Consider the following 11603-nt stretch of genomic DNA (forward strand, 5'->3'; position numbering starts at 1 on the left):
CCGAAGGGCAAAGAGAGGGAGAAAGACTCTGGGCTCCGGGCTCCCTCCGGCGGCTTACAGGCTCAGCCCGTTTCCCTCTTTGCGGAGATCCTGCCTCCCAGAGCAGCAGCGAGCTGGGGAGCCGGCTGAGCGGGAGCAGCTGCCTCTGTGGGCCAGGCGTGGGATCCGTCCTCCTCCCCTTCCCCCGGACTCTGCCTTGCCTGCCGAGCCTCCGCCTCCCTACCCTGGGAAGCACCCGAGTGGGCTGCCGAGCCCTCCGTATTTATACTTCCTTCCCGGCTTTGACATAAGAGGTTTATTTTTGATCTCTCACTATTCCAGTTTCCCCTCCCCTGGGATCCTAGAGAGAAGCTGAAAAGAGGGAGAGGGGAAAAAAAAAGTTTTGGACGAAATTTAAAGCCAATCAGGAGTTAGCGAGACCCGCCTCCCCGCCCTCCCGCCCCCACCCCCCTTTAAGTGTCAACTCCAACTTTTTTTTTCCTTTTCCCCTTTTCCGCTTTCCCGTATTAACCCATACAATGCTGGGTCGGCATTCAAGGGAGTGTGTTTATGGACACCCCTGCCCCTCCCTCCTTGAGGACAGCAGCTCAGGTAAGTCCCCTTCTCTGGCCACAGCAACATTTCCAGATTCCTGCACAGTCTGAGGTGTCGCCCCAGAGATGGCTCTAGCTTTTATTCCTGGGGCCCTGGGAAGGGGGATTCCAGGATTTCAATTGTCAAACCCAAAGTGGGAGGCACAGAAGGGATCTACACAGTCAATTCACCATGATAACAACCTTATCCTCATCCTAAATCAGAGATTCTGGAAAATCCCGCCCCAACTAGCTTCACTAATCACAATGGACATTGCAGCCTGGGTGGGGAAGCAGGCAGAGGGCCACATTTCCACCAGGCAAGTGCTTCCCTCCCTTTGGAGGAAGGAAAGATGGGAGCAAAGTGGGACCACCCCAGAAGATTAAAAAAAAATCAGCCAGTAGTTTTTGGACTTCTCCTTTGGAAAGGAAGGTGCTCTTCAGGAGCAGCATTGGCTGGAGGCCCTGAAAACTCTTCCTTCAATTCTGGCATAGTGTAAATTGCCTGACCTGCTTTTTGAAAGTTGTATTCTCTCACCCTACCCACGAGTCTTTGCCTCCTTTCCCCCTTCCTTTCTGTCCCTATGATATCCCTTACACTCTGGATTACAAATGTATGAAGATATTTTCAAATCCAGCCACCTCTTGACTCCTTCAGCCCTGGTTAGGTGAAAGAAATGAGACCGGTGTACAGCAACTGAAGAGGTCCTTGATTCAGTGCTTTCTTTATCAAGTCTGCAAAGTCAGGGCGGGGGGGAATTTACAGAATAGCTTTTAAAGATGCTTGTCTTGTTTAGGGGCTCCCTTCTGCCCCCTTTTCTCAGTTCCCAGTGGGTTAGGATCCATTAGGGGTCAACCCTTGGGAAAAATGGAGAAGCCAGAAGCCCCCTTCTCTCTCTTCATTCCCGCCCCCCACCCAGTCCAGGGAAAACTAAGACTTGAGGTCATTTCTGCTTCTCATTAGCAGTTGATTCCATGCAGTAGCCAGTATTGTTTGTAGCTCATATAAGGCTCTCAGGGCTTGTTAAATTCAAAGAGGAGACTATCACAACAACAACAAAAACACATTTGCAGCAGCTGAATTCAGTGTCAGATCCTCCCTTGGGCTTTAGAGAAAATTTTAAAGCAATCACCTCTTTCTAGGGTCAGACCTTTCCTTGAGATTCAAGGGAAATCATATAGCAATCATCTAATTTTAGGGCTTACTTCCTTCAAAAAATCAGACAACGTTAGAGCTAGAAGTGACCTTAGAAGACTGCTAGTCTAACTCACTTATCTGATAGTTGAGAAACTGGGAATGGACAGGTAACTTGCCCTGGTCAAATTAGATAGGAAGTAGTAGAAGCAAGACTAGAACTCATCTTCTGGGTCCAAGTCCAGTTCTCACACTGGGTCTAAGTTAGACAGTTGGAAGAACTTTCCAACACAGGACTCAATTCTGGGAGATCGTTTGGAGATCTTTTAAGGGCAGAAATAACTCATGCCTGCTGCCTAGGATGCTTTAGGGAAAATTTGCTGGGAGGCAACAAGAAATGGAAATGGCTCCTCCAGTTCCCTTCCAGCCTGAGAACTCTGAGTTCGTGAGGAACAAAATGAGCAAGACACCTCATATCTACACAAGCAGTTTTAAATGGTCTGGGGACAAGCTGACCTGGGAAAAAGGACACTGAGTAATCATTCTTTGCTCTGGATTGTTGCTAAGTTTCTGACATCAACCTTTGCTCCTCGAAGCCCCTCATTCAGCATTTCCCAGTCTCCTTTTTGTTAAGTAAAATTCTTGCATTTTAAAAGCCACTGGACTTTATAGGTTCCCTCTCTAGGTTCTCCTTGTCCTTTGACGTTGCCATTGAATCTCCTATGTCTTCAGAAGGGCTAGAGTAGCAGATTCTGTTACTACTCCCTCCCCTTCTCCCCACCCCATCCTATTTCCGTCAATCTCCACTTTTTTAATAGTAGGCAGTGAGGGAAGATGGGGCCATTATTGGTGACTTGTAAACAAGACAGAGTTTCAAATCTCCATGGAGCCTTTGGCTCTTTTGAGGGAAAAAGCTACCTTTTCCCTTCTTTTCTAATGGAAGGTCTCTTTGGATTTTCCCTCAGAGCCTACATATCAGGAAGTTTTAGATTTGTTCCTTTTGCTCATTTAAAAACAAAATAAGATTGTTGGCTGAATCCATGGCTCTGGTGAGCTAACATCTCCATTATGCTGTCAATGCCTGCCCCATCCTTGAGTTTCAGCAAATGTCCCGGGGGGGGGGGGGGGGGGGGGGGAAGAAAACAAAACCAAAAAACTTAGTGGTAATTGCTACTTCCAAGTCAACCACAAGATGTCAGTCTTGCCTCAGTTAATAGCTTCAGGCACACCTGGGCATGAACCCAACTCTTCCTAATGAAAGAGAGAGGTAGAACTAATACAATTCAATTGAACAAATGTTTATTATTATTGCTATTGTTATTGGACTGAGAAATCCCTGACATCAGGGGTTGTTTTTTGCCTTTCTGTGTCTCTCCCCAGTGATGAACGCAGTGGCTGGCACACAGTAGGTGCTTGTTGACTGGGCTTCTACAGACAATTCACTGTGTTGGATGAAAAAAAGCCCAAATGTCCCTGTCCTAAAGATGTGATGTCCTTCTGATGGCAGGATAAAACCATGCAGAAAGGAGAAGTGAGGAAACAAATGAAAGCACCTAGAGATATTCTAGTCTAGTTCTATACCAATTATAGATTTTCCTATTCTTGTCACAGTCATAGTTTCTATGCCCACCACTAGTACATGTAGTATCATATATTATGATAAAGTCTTGTTAAATTGAAGTCAATAATTCTGAAATAAAAAAAATTCCTTTAAAAATAATTTCCTTAGTGGATTTTTAGCATCTGGCTCAAAAGCAAAGGAATCCTATCTTAAATAAGTAACTTACACAAAATCTTTGCCCAGTAATAAATCCCATAAAAGACTTTTATGTTTATTATAATTCAATTCAGGCTGATTAATAGGAATTAAGTTTTCCACTAACATCTCTAATTCTACTTAATAGTGTCTATTAATCTCTTAGTTTAGTGTATATTCTATGTATTATAGACTCACAGATTGTTGTTGATGAAAGAGACCTTAGAGAATATCAAATCTAGTGGTTCCTAGACTTTTAGGGCTCAGGACACCATTATATTCTTGAAATTATTGAGGACTCTCCCAAAGAAGTTTTGTTTATGTAATTTTGATCTATCAATACTATATTAGAAATTAAATGTCTTAGTATTATTATGAAAATAGCTTTGATCTTATAGACTCCCTGAAAAGGTCTTAGGAATCCCAAAGGGTTCCCAGACCCTAGGTTGAGAACTGCTGATCCAGTCCTACTCCACAACTCCATCATACAAATGAATGAATGAGTGAAAAGACTTTTTTTGAGCACTTACTATGTGCAAAGCACTAAGCTAAACGCTGAGGATGCAAATAGAAAAGCAACAGATGCATACAAGAGATTTCAGCTGCAAGTCAGAAAAGTATTTTGGAACTCAAGCCCTTAACCATAACTTATTTGCTTCAATGGAGGACTTCTGTGGGGATAGGGGAGGGGGACGAGTTAATGGGGAGTGATGGAAATGGAAAAAAAAATTGCATGAATAAAACATTTTAAACCACACCAAAGGAAAAAAAAAGACATTCAGAACGGAGGTGCAAACGGCAATTTTGTTACTACCTTGTTAAGTTTATTATATGATATTTTATGTATACATTGTACATTATAGAAGTTCAAGATTTCATATAGACCCTATTTTTATTCTTCATATATTGTAATGTTTCCTGTATAGTGTAACATTTATTGATGATTGTCAAATTAATTTTAAAAAATAACTAAAGTTGAAACAGATTAATTGAACAGGGACTAGAAGCCAGATCTCATGACTCTTTGATACTTTCCCACCATACTCTATTGTCTCTCATGTGAAATGATAAAACTGCTCTTCTTTAAAAATATAATTCAGGCTTTCACTGAGTCAAACTGACCGGCATTGCCATTATTCCAAATTTACATTAATATTTTAAAAGATACGTGATTTCATCATGGTGGGTGCTCTCTCAACTGATGAAGGTAACAGCTTCTCGTTGCCTTAGTAGACATTTTCATTAACTGTTGTGGCAAAACAAAATCCATTGCCTGGTGGTCACTTTCTGGTGATAAGCTTGTCCAGATTCAGGCTGACAGTCTAACTACAAACACATAGTTTTCCTCTGGGTTTATACCAGAAGTCTTTCCTTCTTACCAGAGCTCATACTCCTCTGCAACTGCCTTTGAAAACTCAGGGTCACTTCCATGCCATGAAGGAGTAGGATTTTAGTGGAAGTATTCCAAACTACTGAAGCTTCTTGATAAAGGTATACTTGCCTTCTAGGAATCTGCCTGTTAGCTATAGGCAACAAAATTAACTCAGAGTTAAGAATTCAGCTTCCTGACTGAGAAGTGATAGATTCAGTGTAAGGATTGAGATGTATGTTTTGGAGGCATGGCAGGAATTTGTTTTGCTTGACTATGTATATTTGTTGGAAGGGTTTTTTTCCCTCAATGAAGGAGGAAGGAGGTGGGAGGGAAAGAAAATAAATTTTTATTAGTTAAATAGAATTCAAAAACTTGAAAAAAGTCAATTGCTGAATGTCTATTATACATAATTACCCTGAAAATTAGCATGGGTTTTGAAAGATAAGTAAGGGGTGAATGAGAATTTTTAAACTTGTTCCCTTTCTCTGTACTTATAGAATTCACATGATTTAAGAATTAGAAGAAACTCTAGGGAACATCTAGCCCAATCCACTCATTGGAAAGATTTGTAAATATAATACTGTTTCACATTAACAGAGTCAAAGTATTGTAGGGAAGAGCACTGGACTTGAAAGCAGAAAACCTTGTTTTAAATCCCAGCTTTGCCAATTTACCATGGGATGTTGGCATTTTGTTCTCTAGACTTCAGTTTTCTGCTCTTTACCATGAGGATAATGGTGACTATCTTACATACTTCACAGGCATTTGATCTGAGCATCATGCCTGTAGAAAAACATTTGAAAACTGTAAAGTTCTATATAAATTTAAGATATCATTAATGATATATCTAATCCTTTCCTAGTAAAGTCAACTAACATCTATGAAGCACCTACTATGTATCAAGCTCTGTGCTAAGCACTGGGGATATAAAGAAAGGCAAAAACTAGTCCTTTCTCTCAAGGAGCTGATAGTTCAATGGAGGAGACAACATGCAAACAACTACATACAAACAAGCTGTCTGTCTATCTATCTATCTATCTATCTATCTATCTATCTATCTATCTATCTATCCTAAATTAAATATTATAAATAATATATAATTATATAGCATTTATAAACTGGGGGTACTTACAAGTCCTCTTTCCTATCTCTCTGTCTCTGTCTCTCTCCCTTTCTCCACACTTCTCATATCTCTCTGCAAATTATTGCATATTGTCAGATTCCTAAATCTTACTGTCATCATTTGCACTATATTGGTGATACTAGTGACTATCAGGGGTTAGAAGAAGGGCTGGGCAACAATTTGAGGGAAAAAATGGTGGGGTAAATGTGTTTACCCCCAAACCCCCAAATATTGTGTAAAGACATAGCATTGTTCATTTAAAACTCACCTCATTTAAGTGTAAAAATTTCTTAATGGGACTGTTCTGATGTGTGTGTGTGTGTGTGTGTGTGTGTGTGTGTGTGTGTGTGTGAGAGAGAGAGAGAGAGAGAGAGAGAGAGGTATTTTTCCACAAATCCTCTTTAAGTGGAATACACTTGATAATCTCACCCCAGCTCACCTTTAGGCTGGGTTCCAAGACTTCAAGTCACCCTATTACCTTCCACCATGAATAATGGAGGTGAAAGGGTTTATTGTAAATAGAGTTCTTCAGTTTCTTTCATGTAGGTCTGTTGATTTCCATGAAAAAAAGTATCTGACTTTGAGAGCTACCTAATGCTGGCTGCATATTAATATAATCAGGTCCTCACAAATGCTTAGGGAGTGCAATGAAAGCTTTTCTGCAGGGGAAGTAATACAGAGGATTAACTTTTCTTCAGGGTGAATGGAGGATTGAGTCATTGAAAGGAACTTAAGAGGCTGTCTAGTCCAATCTCTTGCCTTAAGGTAGACAGATGGTAGAAGATTCCATTCTATAAGATCTCTAGGTTGAGAATCTGTATATCATTTTTAGGAGTATGGTAGGCTTCAAATACATCTTCAATACTTCAAGGAGCCATAATTTCAAAGGTGTAAGTGCTTCTGCTGATTGAGGCCACCACTCATCTATCACTTAGAAGATGATCTTTAATAGTTATTGTGGCAAAAAAAATCAGTTACATCCATGCTATTCTGGGGTTGAATCTGCAAATAACAATAGGAATTCTTTCTTAGTTCTAACCTCAATTGCTTTTGTTGTTACTCAATCCCGTTTTCTACAGTTCTGGCTCTTGTGGCGATGGACTTATTTAATGCCATATCTCATACTACAGAGAGATTCTTGGTTCTTATATGTCACACTCCTGTTGTTATACCTCAGTGTCTGGTTGTTGTTGTTGTTCTTCTCCTCCTCCTCCTCCGCCTTCTTTTCTTCCTCCTCCTCTTTCTTCCTCTTCTTTTCAAGCACTGAATGTCTGATTCATTTGTTTTGTGATCTTCTTCAATTCCCAGATCTTTTTATTTGTACTTACTACTGTCCAATCATCAATCAACCTTGTATATATGTGTTTATTAATTGGTCCTATGTTTGTAGAAATTTCACCGTGTGAAATCTGATCACTTTTCTAAGTTGTTGAGTTGACTTAAAATTTAGTTACCCTGTTCTTTCAAAGGGCTACTCACCTTGAGTATTTCAGTTTTATCTGGTATTCTTCAGACATGGAGCTTTTTCCAATTCCACTAGCCAAATTATTGAAAAAAATATTCAATAATCATCAGATTTAGGATGAACCTCTAGAGCAGTATATTTCAAATGAATCTGATCAAGAAACCAATTTCTAGGTTTGAAATGCATTGATAGAATCTGGAGACTTGGAGGTGTGAGCTGTTCCCATCATAGGTAGGTGTGAAGGAGTAAAATAGAGGAAATTAAGTCTTATATAAGCATATATAGTCACACGTAATAGGATTATTTATATCTAATTTCACGTTTGATATCTTAGAAGAATAAATATTGTAAGGATAGAAATTTTCTCATCAAATTCTTATTTAAATTGCTTCAGAGAACTTCAGTGTTCTTTGGAAATCAATTTAGAAATCTGTTGTCATATTGACATGGGCATTGAGCTGAAACTGATGGTTGGTCTTATTTGCTAATGGAATTTTAAATCATTGTAATCATTTATCTTTCTATAGCACTTTCAGGTTTCCAAAGGGCTTTCCTCACAACAACTCCATGAGAAACATAATGCAAGTGTTATTATCTTCATTTTATAGATGAGGAAACTGAGGCTTTGAGGGATGAAGTGACCTGTCCACAGTCACAAAGGTAGCTGGTATCAGAGAATGAAATCAAATCCGGATACCTTTAGTCCAATCCAGTGAGTTTCCCACATTGAGCATACACATACACAGAAAGTCTTTTCTCTATTTCTGCCACTTATGGATGCATGTATGAGGACTGTTTAGATCGTCATGTTGAAAGCCTCTGTGACTAGCAACCAACAGCTGTTTTTAATACTGTGGATATCACTTAGTATACGTTAAGGAACAAACACCATAGTAATAATGAGATTGTGTATCCAATCTACTGGAATAATGAGGTTGAATGAATGCTTGCCTTGTTTCTTTGTGATCAAAAGTTATTTCTGCCATTTGTACAAAAGTATATCTCCTGATGAGACAGCTAGATGGCTCTACCAGAAAGACAGAGTGCTGGGCCTGGAGTTAGGAAGACCTGAGTTTAAATCTGGCCTCAGACATTTACTAGCTGTGTGACCCTGAGCAAGTCACTAAACCCTGTTTGTCTCAGTTTCCTCCTGTGTAAAACGAGCTGGAGAAGGAAATGGCAAACCACTCCAGTATCTTTGCCAACAAAACTCCAAATGGGGTCACAAATAGTCAGATACAAGTGAAAAACAACTGAACAACAAATGTCTCTTGATTTCTATTAAACATAGTTATTTTCCTAGGAATGGAGGAGTACTACCATAGTGACATAGTACAGTGAAAGCCCCAAACAGCTGTGACTCAAAACTGTACTGAGTGTCCCAAAAGTCTTAGTGTAGTTCTAACTTATAAAAAAAATTTAGGAAAGTTTTGAGTTATAAAAGTTTAAGACTGCACTAAAACTTTGGGGAAACTTTGTATAATAAAAAGCTCATCCTTTTTCTTATCAGCCAATCCTCACAGTAAGTGGTTTCTGAGTCATTAACCTCTAATTTGAGGGGCTGTAATGGTATAGTGGAAGGAGTGCTGGGCTTGTATTTTGGAGATCTCTTTTTAAATCCTAGCTCTGACACATTTATAGCCACTTCTCTGTTGTTTACCCTCTGTCTCAGTTTCCTCATTTCTGAAATGAGATGATGATATTTATAATATCCACCTCACAGAGAATAACTTTGAGGAACATATTTGGGAAACTGTGAAGTATTATGCAAATATGAGCATCTACCCTAAGCTAGGAACAGAACTAAACATACTTTCACCTAGGGCAAAAACATTTGGGGAGGGAGGAGATTGGTGGATGGAGGACAGTGTGACTAAAAAGGGTAGGACTCTTGGAAAAGCAAAGAAGAGTTAGGGATGGCTAACTCAAGGCTGGGTGTCAGCCAGACACACTAGAGGAAGTCACAAAGAGAGAAAGAGCAACTGAGGGCCAGTGAAGGTCCGTGCTCCCTCCTACCCTCAAAACCATATTCCCTCCCATTTTAGCACTGAGGTGATGCTTTCAGTAAATTCAGCTTATTAGCCCACAGGAAAAAAATTTCTCCCAAACTTTTATTACTTGTACTAGCCACCAGATGGGAGTCTTGTCCCATAGACCTTTATTTCTGGTTAAAGAAGATTTGGAAATACTTCTGAAAAAGCTCTATATTTAGAGGAAAGGAACTTTAGAGATTATTTAGTACAATCCCCTTATTTTATAGATAGGACCTGAGGGCTGAGATATGATGAGACTTTTCAAAAATCATATGAATACTAAAGAATCAGAATTTGAACCCAAGATCTCTGGTTCTAAATCTAGTTTTCCTTCCACAACATAGTAGCTGCCTCTCAAAATTAATAGTCTTTTATTATCTCCCCAAAGTAACTCATTTTTTTGCTTTCTCTGTATCTATGTCCTCATCTGTATCATTTCTATCCATATAATCTTCATTTATCTAGCTCTATATATTCATCCACCTGTCTCTATCCATCTATCTATCATCTATCTATCTATCCATCCTTCTGTCTGTCTGTCCATCCATCCATCCATCTTTCTATCCATCCATCTATCCATCGATCTATCTATCTATCTGTTTATCCATGTGTCTGGTATCTATCTATCTGTCTGTCTATCTATCTACCTACCTGTCCATCTGTCTATCTATCCATCCCTCTATCCATCTGTCTATCTGTCTGTCTATTCTTCTCTCTCTCTCTCTCATACACACACACACACACACACACACACACACACACACCTGTCTGTCTGTATGTATGACAAGCAGTGTAATATATGAGATAAAGGGATATTCTAGGTGTCAGAATGATCTGATTTCAAGTTCTGTTTCTGATGCAGGTTACTCAATGACCACAGGCAGGGCAGGTGAAACTGACTCATGGTTTTTCTTACACAGAGTGTTTTATATTTTTACCTATCATCTTCCATGCCTGGACTGAGCTCCTTCTTTCCATCTGTCTCTTAGAATCCCCAGCTTCCTTAAGGGCTCAGCTGTAGCACCACCTTCAATAGGAAGCCTTTCTTCATCCTTTCCAGCTGTTAGAGTTCCTTTCCTTATCTCATATCCAGATGTTATGGATATACTCATTATATACATGTTATCTTACTAAATTGTAAGCTCTTTGAGGGTAAGAATTATTTCATCTTTTTGCCTTTATATCCCCCCGTGCCCAGCACAGATGCCTGGCACAAAATAAGTGGTTAATAAATGCTTACTGCTTTATTGATGGACTTCATCTGTCAGACAAATTTTAGAAAACTCTATAAGACACTGCAGCTAGGTGGAGAAGTGGATAGAGCACCGGGCCTGGAGCCATGAAGACTTGTCTTTTTGAGCTCAGATCTGGCTTTATTAACTGTATGATCCTGGGCAAGTCACTTAACCCTGTTTGCCTAAGTTTCCTCATCCGTAAAATGAGTTGGAGAAGAAAATATCAAACCACTCCAGTATCACTGCCCAGAAAACCCCAGGCAAGGTGAGGAAGAGCTGGACACAACTGAACAACATCAGCAACATAAGACACTGAGTTACCGAGTTACAAAGGACTTACTGGTCCACATTGGGAGTTTCCGGAATGATAAAATCACAGGTCTGGACTAAATGTGTACAAGAGGCAGTGTGGCCAGTTGGGTAGAAACTTGGTCATAGAGTCAGGAAGGCCTATCTGTATGTGTTGTTATAATTACATCAACTTGTACATCTCAATCCATTTCTCTTTGTGCCATCCTGGTGAGTGAAACAGAACATGAGATGAATTGAGGGAATTCAGTCTAGGAATAGCTTATTTATTCAAGGTGGCTAAACAACCCGTTCAGGATTAGTAACTGAAAGTTTGGTCTCTAGGCATTGTATATGTGTACATGTTTAGGCACACTCCTGACACACATTGTTAACCGACTCCGTGAAAACATGATATTAGGTGGAACGATGTAATGTTTATGTGTGTGGGGGGAGGTGGCAACGAAGCAGTTAATTCCATAATAGCAATAGTATAAATGGGCACTAAAGCTACGACATAATTTTTTAAAGTGACTGTAGGGAGTGGGGCAGCTAGGAGATACAGTGGATAGAATGCCGTGCTTGGGGTCAGGAAGACCTGAGTTCAAATCTGGCCTCAGACAT

This window comes from Trichosurus vulpecula, chromosome 2 (assembly GCF_011100635.1).
Source record: "Trichosurus vulpecula isolate mTriVul1 chromosome 2, mTriVul1.pri, whole genome shotgun sequence".
Taxonomy (NCBI): domain Eukaryota; kingdom Metazoa; phylum Chordata; class Mammalia; order Diprotodontia; family Phalangeridae; genus Trichosurus; species Trichosurus vulpecula.